This window comes from Nycticebus coucang, chromosome 19, assembly GCF_027406575.1.
Source record: "Nycticebus coucang isolate mNycCou1 chromosome 19, mNycCou1.pri, whole genome shotgun sequence".
Lineage (NCBI taxonomy): Eukaryota > Metazoa > Chordata > Mammalia > Primates > Lorisidae > Nycticebus > Nycticebus coucang.
The window spans coordinates 14,662,846-14,675,168 of NC_069798.1; the positions used below are offsets into that span (position 1 = coordinate 14,662,846).

The 12,323-nt window shown below is 36.2% G+C and overlaps 1 protein-coding gene across 1 annotated transcript in view; it reads left to right on the forward strand.

Moving 5' to 3' along the window:
- RBBP8 (RB binding protein 8, endonuclease) overlaps positions 1–12,323 on the forward strand; it is a 129,330-nt gene that overhangs the window by 1,048 nt on the left and 115,959 nt on the right. The window lies entirely within an intron of this gene.

A 12,323-nucleotide genomic window follows, 5' to 3' on the forward strand; every position in this document is an offset into this window, starting at 1 on the left:
TTTTAACTGTCCTTAGGGTCCCACTCTGTTATGTGTAAACTCAAAGGCTATAATGGTGATTTTCTAAGTCAAATGCTGTAAACGTTAGTTTCTTTAGGATGTTAACATTTATTAAGAATAAATTTTAAAAGTATAAATAAATCTTCAGATTAGATTTCATTTTTTGCAGGAAAATCTTTTGGATGCTGGTTAGTCCTACTTCTAGGCAGTTGTGCATAAAACTTCCAGTAATTGAGCTAAACTGCTGAAAAGTCATGTAGTGTATTTGCAAAAGGAATATGCTGATTCAGCAAATCAAAATTAATTTTATTCAGCACAAATTTTATTTTGACAAATCTTTGTTAATATGGACCAAAAGTTTGAACTAGTGTAATTTTTCTCTTTCCAATTAGTTTTCAGGTAAGATATAGACATGTATCAATAGAGCTTATTGTTAGTATTTCTGGTGAACATATTGTATACAGAAATTTAAAAGTTTTAAAATACAGGGCTGCTGTTCAAAGAAAAACTTGAATTGGGATTCTAGTTTATTTATTAAACATTTTTATGGGTATGATTCTGAAGAGGTTATTTAAGAACCTCAGCAAAATCAGACACATAAAAAATGTACACTTAAGATGTACATTTCATATAAATTCATGGGTAAAATTTCAAGCTGATCTACATTTTGGAAGATATTCTATAGTTTTCATTTTTCATTTTCAAATATAGGTCAGGCCTATTAAATATGACTCTTATGTATTTTCCATAAATAGAATTCATTAAAATATTGCTATATTGTGATATTTTGATTAAAATTAAGGATATGTTTACCAACCCAATTAAGACCCCTGTAAATGTGTATATATCTTGTACAGAACAACATCATCTCAGCATCCAGTCAAGTGTTCTACTACTCATGTAAAATCTTTTCTCTCTTTAAGTCTAGTCAAGGATGCATTATTCCTTTCCACACATCACACAGTTAACTTTGTTAACTACGGCAACTTCTTTCCTTCCTGAACATCTTCAGATGTTTTCTATTAAGAAGTACTGGTGGCGCCTATGGCTCAAGGAGTAGGGTGCCAGTCCCATATGCCGGAGGTGGCGGGTGCAAACCCAGCCCCGGCCAAAAACCAAAAAAAAAAAGAAAGAAGTACTTAGAACTATGGTAGTTGTTTTTTTGTTTGTTTTTTTTTAACCTAGAAGGACTCTTAAAGGATAATTAATGAATCTAACTCCTCATTTTTTAGGTGAACAACGAAAAGCCCCCAAATATAGCCAAATCACTACTGTACAATTTAAGGGTACAGCTGGGGCCAGAACATCCAGGTTTCCTGAATACCACAGCAAACTAGTGGTTTCTTCATTATCCTAAGTTGACTTTTCTGAATACTACATGAAATATAACCTATGTTTTCTAAAACGTTTGTAAAAGGTAAAATTGGGCAACCCATTATGGACCCCTTCCATTGTATTGGAAGCTTTCCTATCTTCTAATAAACTATCACTCTATGGCTCCTGAAAAAAAAAAAAAAAGGTAAAATTGTGTTATACAGATATGTTAATGAATCTTTGGTGAACTAAGAAATTATTTGCTTTTATATTTTAATCTATATCATTATCGTTCCCAAACATTTTGGCATAGTGGCTGCATTTATGGGGTTGCCATTGGTAACAAACCATTTCAAACCCTAATTTCTTAATGCTATCATATAATTTTGATGAAGGACTCACATTCCTTCATATTTGCTTACATTTTGGATATTGCTGTCATTTCCTGACTTAATATTGCTTTACACAGTCTCAGTATTCATTTTCTTAGTATATATGTATTGTTTTTATATTGTTTTAGTTATTCTTATATGGTTATAATTTAGGATTTGCCTAAGAAGTACAGTATTCCTAAAATTTGATTAGAACTGACAGGAAAATTCCAGTAAGGTTCTGAAGACCAGAATTGCATTATTCAAAACCCAACTTAGAGGTGATACAATCTGGTATTCCAAGTGACCTCTTAATTCAGAACTTTGCACACAAAAACTCAAAAACTGCTTTCAATGTTTTTAACTTGAGGAATCTCTAGGAAATGAGACTACAGAAAGTTTCAGAACCAAAATCTCAAAATTTTCAATTCTGATTCGTAGTACTAAATTTTAATTCTCCTAATCCCCTTATCTTTCCACAAGGTAAAAATCCTTTCTGAGGAATCCTTCTAATTTAGTAATTTTAGTTCAGTCCCAGGAACTCTAAAAAATAATCACTTTCATTTGTTTCTTAACTTACAAGAGAAATAGAAGTATATTTGACGTTTGAACCAAACTGACAGGATGAATATTGACTCTGCTACAAATTAGTTTACCCTCAGGAACTATTTAATTCTCCTTTTTCCATCTGTAAATTAAGGAAACTAAAACCATTCTTTAAAAGTTGTTGGAAGGATTAACCTTCCATGATATGCCATGTGTACAATATCTAACATCGTTTCCAGAACATAGCAGGTGATCAGCAAAGGTCAATATCCTCTTCAATCCTTAATAGATTATACAAGACATTTCAACAGCTACAGTAAGAAAAGTCAAAGTTCAACTTAAAATATGTATTTTAGTTTTTTTCAGAGAGATAAAAATTAAATCAGAAACCCCGGGAGGCATTAACATTTAATATTGGAAAACATTTTAACCTTCTTAAATTTAAAAAATCAGAAGCCCACATAATCCAATCTGATTAAAGATTTATTTCAAAGAAGCCTTTTCAAAAAGTATTTTAAGAGCAGGCTAGGAAGATGGTTAAAGGCTTAAATACTTCTTAAAATTCAAATTCAATCATCTATATTAACAGAAGAAGGTACAACATGTATAGTTCGAATTGCACTATAGTCATGTGTCATTTAATGTTGGGGGTGCATTCTGAGAAACGTATCGTTAAGCAATTTTGTTTTGTGAAAACTAGAGTATACCTATACAAGCATAGATGATAGAGCCTACTATATATTTAGGCTGTATGGTTTATATATGGTATATTCCTCCTCAGCTACAACCTGTACAGCAAGTTACTATACTGTTTATCAGACAATTATAATACAATGGTAAGTATTTGTGTATGTAAACATAACTATACACAAAAGATACAGTAACAATACTATATTATAATCTTTTTTTTTTTTTTGCAGTTTTTGGCCAGGACTGGGTTTGAACCCACCACCTCCGGCATATGGGGCCAGTGCCCTACCCCTTTGAGCCACAGGCGCTGCCCTATAGGACCATCATTGTATATGTGCTCCATCACTAACTTAATCATTGTTAGTTAATGTAGGGCATGACTACCTTACTTGTACAAACTGTCTTTTTTTTTTTTTAGAGACAAAGTCTCACTTTGTCACCCTTGGTAGAGTGTCGTGGTGTCATAGCTCACAGCAACCTCCAACTTTTGGGCTTAGGTAATTCTCTTGCCTCAGCCTCCCAAGTAGCTGGGACTACAGGCACCTGCCCCAACGCCTGGCTATTTTTTGTTGCAGTTTGGCAGGGACTGGGTATGAACTCACCACCCTCCCACCCTCCATATATGGGGCCGGTGCCCTACTCACTGAGCCACAGGCACCACCCCTGTCTTAAGTTTTTCACAGGTTATTTATCTGTTACCTCATATGCATCAAATTAGTTAGCCAAAGATTACTATATGCTTTAAGGATTGTGCTCTTTCTACTACCTATTGAATGATTTCTGCAGAGCTTTACAATGTTTTCTTTCCTCCAAAAGATTCCTTTCTGAATTAAATTCATTATAGATTAATATTAAATTATACTGCATTTTCTTGATAGTAATAATGATAACGAGATTGAGTCCAAAATGTATTTGGCAAAATAAGTAAGATAAAATAGGATTTAACATTTTCTAAATATAACATTAAATTAGCCTCTGCCTGAGTAACTGGCCAATGAGCAAAGATCACACAGGAGCTAGTTATAAAATGTATGTCATTGCACAGAAAGGAGTTCAGAATACTGGGACAAATATTCTAAGAGCTTGCCTAATTAAAGAGCTTGCTTGGTTTAATATGTTTAAATATTAGAAAGAAGATTTTCTCATTCCTAAACACTATAAATCTAATGAGTTTCTAAATGAATCTTGAAACATTAAGAAACACAAGATCAATTATAATTTTATGTAGCTTGCAAAACAGTATTTATGGACATGAAACAATATTAGACAATTGCTTTGTGCTGAAGTCTTCGATAAGAAAAAGTTACATTTAACATATACTGGTCTAAACTTGGAGGGCAGGGATATCCTAAAAGTAGATGAAATATAGCTTAAGACAGTAGAATCATTCACTTTTCTGAAAATATTAGTATTTCACCAATAATACTGAAAGTTCTACACCCAGCCCTGGCCAAAAACTGCAAAAAAAAAAAAAAATACTGAAAGTTCTAAGTACCTCTGTACTTAGAATTTTAAAGGGTTGTTGAATTCTGCTTTAGTTATTTTCCAAGCATTGCTTGATACAATTAAAAGCAAATATATGTTGTCAGGGAATAAGTACATTGTTTAACTATAATATAGAACTAACCCTACCACTGCATCCTGACTACCGGCTATTCAGCAAGAATAGTTTTTCTGTTCACTCCATCACAGCAATACTACCGTCTCTCTTCCCACCACAGTTTTAAATGTTAAGATGTGAGTGTATACTTCTTTCAGGTGAATGATATATCCACCAGTGATCCCAAACATAAACTCTCAGCAAGTCCTTGGAACCCTAATAAGCCACCTGTTAATACTAAAGTTAAAGCCAACTATTTAGTATTTAGTTTATACTAAAATCAATACCACATCAAATTTCAACAAAGGAAGAACACAACTCTGAAAAATAAAAGTGTGTTTAATCTCATTTCCTAGTGTGTGGCTTGTTAGCTTAGCTTATTAGAACATTTGATTAATGGTGCCATGACATTAATTCAGCCGCTGTGGACCCTGTTCACTTTTCACAGCCATAGATTATACTCAGCAGTATAACTGCTGTAATAATCTAGCAGTGTTTCTCAAAATGTAGTCCATGGGCCATCTAACTCACCTGGAGGATGCCCGATAAAATATACTGACTACAGCCAGCACAGCAGTCCCAGCTTATAATCCCAACACTTTGAGAGGCTGAGGCAAGAGGATTTCTTAAGGCCAGAAGTTCAAGACCAGCCTGGACAACATAGAACTTGTCTTTACAAAAAAATTGTTTTTTTTTTTTTTTTTTTTTTTTTGTAGAGACAGAGTTTCACTTTATGGCCCTCAGTAGAGTGCCGTGGCCTCACACAGCTCACAGCAACCTCCAATTCCTGGGCTTAAGCGATTCTCTTGCTTCAGCCTCCCGAGTAGCTGGGACTACAGGCGCCCGCCACAACGCCCGGCTATTTTTTTTTGGATGCAGTTTTGGCCGGGGCCGGGTTCAAACCCCCCACCGTCGGTATATGGGGCCGGCGCCTTACCGATTGAGCCACAGGCACCGCCCTTTACAAAAAATTTTTAAAAATTAGCCAGGCACAATGCTTTGTGCCTCTAGTCCCAGCTCTCGGGAGGCTGAGGTGGAAGGATTGCTTAAGCCCAGAATTTGGAGGTTACAGGGAGATATGATTATGCCACTGGACTCTAGCCTGGGTGACAGAGCAAGACCTTGTCTTAAAGAAAAAAATGCTGATTGCTGAACTCCATTCCAGACATATCACATTAGAATCTCTGGTTGGTAGGTCTTAGGAAAACAGAAAAAAAAAAAAAAAAAAGATTCTCTTGCCTGTAGGAGAGAATAAGCAAGTGTATGAGTCCCTTGAAAGGCAACCCATTAAGACTATCAAAAAATAACTTCAAATGCACATGTCCAACCAATCTTGGACAGGCACTAACATGATACAATTAATCTGACTGCCCTATTCATGAATGCAAATTTTCAGAAGTTAAATTCTCCATTGATAATTTAAAAATACAGGTGCCTGTAATCCCAGCCACTTGGGAGGCTGAGGCCAGAGAATCACCTAAGCCCAGGAGTGGGAGGTTGCTGTCAGCTGTGACGTCACGGCACTCTACCAAGGGTGATAAAGTGAGACTATTTCTAAAAAATAATAATAATAATTTAAAAATAGTAACAAATTTCACATTTTCCCTTTATCATTGAGTCTAGGTTCTCCATGGAAAGCAGAGCATGAGACTTCCGGTTTATGTGCAAATTCTTTATTTGAGAAGGCACCACAGAAACAGGGGTAGGAGATGAGAAGGACACAGGGAAGGAAGGAGAGCCAACATAAGAGTACATTCTCACTGAGTTTATCCCCCACTATAAGCAAAAAGGGCTCAAGTCTAGTAAGTTCGTTCTTAGGAATCACGAAACTACCTCAAAATAGCCTGCCAGGGGACGCAAGAGAGGAGCGTTTATCCACCACTTCTGATTTCCATCAGGTAGGGGCTGCCTCGTGGATTGCTAATTTCTTACACTCTCAAGTGACACACTTGTTTCCACTGGTTTCAGAAAAGCCCCTAGGGCAGAAAGTCAGGTGAGGGGCTGTCAGGGTTCCCCTGCATCAATCAGCTGAAGCAAGCAAGGCCCAAGAGTTATCCAATACATTTTAGGACAAATATGGTTAAACTGCTTTTTCTATAGTTTTATCAATATAATTCAAATACACAATATAACTAAAATGGATTTTCTGAGAAATGAGTACAACAGTTTCAAAGGGAAAGTAAGGAACTTTAGCCTATTTTTGTCTGATGTATTTGATCCATTCCCACAAAACCTGAGATGTACTGAAACTTGATCTTCTGGGAGAACAGTATTTTCTAATAAACTACAATTTATTTCCTGAATTTAGTTGCCAATTTTTAAAGGGCCAAACAGCAGAAAAATGAACAATCAGTTGTACTCTGTAAACACTTTTATGTCTAGTATTGATCCAAAGACATGTTTTTACATTGGTAAAATTACACTAAAAACAGATTCACCACATTGGATCCTCAAGTAACACTTTTAATTATAGTGAAATGCAGAATTTTGAATACTACAAGTTTACCTTGGACTGTCTCCAAAGGGTCTGATTACAAAAAGTAATTCATTATAACCTATAATGTGATCTTGGAGCCTGAAATACATTATCCAAAGGCTCTAATCCTGCAGATTAGAAACAGAAAAATGTAATAGCTAGTCATGTGCTTTAATCAAGTAAATACCATATTTCTCAGTTTAGAAAAAGTGAAGGACAAATAGGTGCAAATAAAAACAATCTGACTAAAAGTATGTCATCTTTTCTTTTAACTTGAATTCTGTTAAGATAAAATAATTAAATAATAGAGTTTTTAAAAATAACTCTCTCTCCTTAGACGATAGTTGAAGTAGCTAATGAATCAAATTAGGATGAAATAGGAAAACTGGAGAGAACAGCAAATTACAAAATGTTAAGACACACACTGCTGAACAAAGCCTAATAGTAACAGATACTGTTTTCAAAAGGAGGAACTGAATATACTCAGTTCTTCACTAAATGAGCTTAGATCACAATCAACTTGATACCAACACTTCCTTTCTTTCACTTGGAGCTGAATAGATGATAAATCACTGTTAAATAAATGGTTTCTGACAACCACTAAGTTCTGAAATAAGTGAATAAATTAGTTTCTCCTTTCCATACAGTTTTGCTGTTGGGTTAGATGGTTTTTTAAATTCCTTGGCATATAATAAAAATAATAACAATCATTTAATAATACTACCTGATTTACCTAAACTCAATTATGTAAATCCAGTAAGATAATATATGTAAATTCATGCTGAAAGGCAAGTTAAAAAAGATAATATATGTAAAACCACTTAACAAATTATAACTTAATCCTTTCTGTAATTATAAATCTCTTACAACTTGCATAGTAATTCAACAATTTCACTACAATTATACAACTTTAGCAACTGGAGAAGTTTCTTTGATTAGCTGTAGCTGTTAAATCTATTTACTATTGACCAGGTGCGGTGGCTCACTCCTATAATCCTAACATTCTGGGAGGCCAATATGGGTGGACTGCTTGAGCTCAAGAGCTTGAGAGACCAGCCTGAGCAAGAGTGAAACCCTGTTTCTACTAAAATTAGAAAAATTAGCCAGGTATTGTGGCAGGTGCCTGTAGTCACAGCTGCTCGGGAAACTGAGGAAAGAGGATTGGCTGAGCCCCAGAGTTTGATGTTTCTGTGAGCTAAGATGACACCATAGCACTCAAACTAAGGTAACAGAGTTAGACTCCATCTCAAAAAAAAAGGAAAAATCTATCTTCTGTTAACAACTGTTTCTTAGATCATTTGAATACGTATGTACCTCTCATTAAATCTTATAAAATCCCCAATCCCATAAAATCTCCAAGGTACATATTATCGTCATTTCATTCCTAAACAACAAAAAGTACAGAGCAAGTTAAATTATTTGTTCAACAGGATTAGAACTAAACAAACATTTGAATTCATTCAGCAAATTAGATGGGGTTGCTGATCTTTCCCAATAATAATCTATACATGTTACTGTAGATGTTTGCTGTTTCCAGAACTCACAATGGACTCCCCATAGCAGAACCTTTGTATATGACTTCTGCCTGGGGAGCATTCTGCCATTCTGCTCCGAATAGGCAAGCTGCTCCCCATAGGCAAACATCTGTGAATTCTGGTTTTTTTTTTTTTTTTTTGAAACAGTCTCACTTTGTTGCCCTCGATAGAGTGCCATGGTGTCACAGCTCATAGCAATCTCAAACCCTTGGGCTTAAGTGATTTTCTTGCCTCAGCCTCTCAAGTAGCTGGGACTACAGGCTCCTGTCACAACACCCAGCTATTTTTTTTTTGTTATAGTTGTCGTTGTTTATCAGGCCCGAGCCGGGTTTGAACCTGCCAGCCCCGGTGTATGTGGCTGGCATCCTTAACCACTAAGCTACAGGTGACAAGCCCATCTGTGAATTCTTTAAGAAATTTCATATAATGGGACAGTGCCTGTGGCTCAATGGAGTAGGGCGCCGGCCCCATATGCTGGAGGTGGCGGGTTCAAACCCAGCCCCGGCCAAAAACTGCAAAAAAAAAAAAGGAAATTTCATACAGTATTATTTCATTCTTACAACAATCCCTTTGGGCACAGTAAGTCTTGATATTCTCATCTTTCAGTTAGGGAAATAAGACTTACTCAGGAAATATACAATCAGAGATAGGGCCAAGGTTTAAGCCCTAGTCCTATCTCCCAGCTCAAGACTCTTTCTACAGTAACATAAGGCTGAGAATATGGCTATATGCCATCACGGGTTGTATAATATGATCATAATTTTTGGTGTGCTTCCTATACTTTTCCCTTCTGAGATTATAACATAAGTCAAGGCTCTTTAATCTATTTAATTTTAAACTTAGTACATGAAATAATGCACAACTCAGGGCTGGGAAAGCTAGTATAAACATTTTTGCTAATTCCATTATAAGTCAATTTACAGTTATCTCTCAAATGCAAACACAATGGTAAGGCAAGTAAAAGAAGATGTGTGCTAAAAAATACTAAGAAATGAAGTATTAAAGCCAAATAAAAAGCTAAGGAAAAAAAAAAAACTGGGATGGTTTCAATAGGTGTTTCACTCCAATCCTAAACTGAAATTGAGAGAGCACAGTTTGTTTTCTTCTTCTCACACCTACTTCTCAACTCGCAAGAATTTCAGAGGTATTATTAATAAATCAGCAAGGATAATTCTTTTATGGTTAACATTATCTTTGCTCTACTCTTTTAAATAAATAAAAGAGTATAGATAGGTCTATACATGGATGAGAAGGAAATACACCTGACTACAAAAAAACCATCTACTAAATCTTCCTTTTTTTATTGTTTGATTTCAGATTCTTTTTTTTTTTTTGTAGAGACAGAGTTTCACTTTATTGCCCTCGGTAGAGTGCCGTGGCCTCACACAGCTCACAGCAACCTCCAACTCCTGGGCTTAGGCGATTCTCCTGCCTCAGCCTCCCGAGTGGCTGGGACTACAGGCACCCGCCACAACGCCCAGCTATTTTTTTGTTGCAGTTCGGCCAGGGCTGGGTTTGAACCCGCCACCCTCGGCATATGGAGCCGGCACCCTGCTCACTGAGCCACAGGCGCTGCCCTCAGATTCATTTTTTTGAGACAGAGTCTCACTATGTCTCCCTGGCTAGAGTGCCATGGCCTCAGAGCTCACAGCAACTTGCCTCAGCCTCCCAAGTAGCTGGGACTACAGGTGCCCACCACAATGCCCAGCTATTTTTTGGTTGTAGTTGTCATTGTTGTTTGGCAGGCCTGGGCTGGATTCGAACCCGCCAGCTCTGGTGTATGTAGCTGGTACCCTAGTGGCTGAGCTACAGGCACCAAGCCTGATTTAAAATTCTGAAAGCTTCTGACTATATGATTTATCACCCAAAGCAGGACATTTTTGAGCATAAAAGGGAGCCCTATTAATAGTTAAGCTAGAACAACAGGCATTAACCAGGACTGCGGCTGGCAAGCTAGGGCCTATGGTCACCTTACTACTAGGTCTACCAGATTCCAGGAAGCTTGTCCATTTCAACCTTAGTATCACAAACACAAATTGCCACCAAGAGTGTGAAGTGAAACAAAACATAATTTCACTAAAATTTTTTAATACTTCTGATAATAACTTAATTAAAACTGAAAAAGTACCAGCTTAAATTCAGTCTCTCCTCTAAGAACTGAATTTTGACCTTGAAACATTTCTTAATTTATCTTTGGAAAAGTACCTATTTCCTTAACCTTAGACTAACATATGGATTAGGAACAGCAAAAAGCCAGTCTCTGAAACAAATCTATTTTTCTCAAGCATCATTAAAACAGAGAAAAACTGAAAAAAAAAACAGTCATACAGTATGCTTAAAGATGCATCTGTAATTTGTGAGGCATAAGTATATTAAAGATCACAACTATTTTCCAGCACTAAATAAATTCATCAATTCATGGATGAAAAAAATCACACTTCAAGACATGATTCATTATTTTTTTAAGTGAACAAAGAAATGAATATTAAACGTGTTTGCTCTTGTGAATCTATCAAGGAATGCTTTAATTGATTCCAAATGGCAGTGACTTGTTCCTACAGTTAGTCCTTCATAATATTTTCCATTTATATTACTGTAAATAAATATTCCCACAGGTTGTATCATGGTTGCATTACACATATGTACATAGGACAATGTAGTACGGCATTTTATTTACTGAATAAAAATTAGTTTTTCTTTTTCTTTTTTTTTTTTTTGAGACAGAAACTCACTATGTCACCCTCAGTAGATTGCCGTAGTGTCACAGCTCACAGGAACCTCTAACTTTTGGGCTTAAGTGATTCTCTTGCCTCAGCCTCCCAAGTAGCTGGGACTACAGGCGCCTGCCACAATGCCTGGCTATTTTGGGGTGCGGGGGTTGTAGCTGTCGTTGTTTGGCAGGCCTGGGCTGGGTTTGAACCTCCAGCTCCAGTGTATGTGGCTGGCGCCTTATTCTCTGAGCTACAGATGCTGAGCCTAAAAATTAGTTTTTCAATATTCCCAAAAGAAAATAAACTTTTCTACTCTACAGTCTAAGTGATCCTTCTTCTTAAGTTATTTTATCATCTCTTCAGTAGCTAAGTACTGAGGTTCTTAAAATTGCCAGGGTTCCAGTGGAATATTATTCAGTCATAAAAAAGAATGAAATTTGCAGCAAAAAGGATGGAACTAGAGGCCAATTATGTTGAGTGAAATAAGCCAAGCATAGAAATAAAAATATTATATATGTATATATTTTATTTATTTATTTATTTATTTATTTGGCCGGGGCTGGGTTTGAACCCACCACCCTCAGCATATAGGACTGGAATACTACTCCTTGAGCCACAGGCACTGCCCAATATTACACGTTTTTTTCCCATATGAGAGAACTAAAAGTGGATGTCATGAAAATGGAGCCTACATTATTGGTTACCAGAGGCTGGAAGAGTTGGGAGGGGAAGAGGAAGGACAAAAAATACATATAAGTGTATTTGTTACCCCTGATCTGTACAATTAAAAATGATAGTGATGGTAAATTATGTATGCATGTTTTACCTGAAAGAAAGAAAACTTTTTAAGAAAATACCAGTGTTAGAGAAAAGGCCTACAGACTAACCATCTAACACAATTCCTAGGCTTCATAAACCAATATACATAGACATGACATACTGCCCAAATAGCCACTGCATTGTAAGTAAATGATAAGGAAGAAATAGATACCCTTTTTCATTGACAATAATTCATATTGCCAATAACAGGTCAATAACATTCTTCATCAGCCAATTATAATTTAAACCTGGGCAACTATG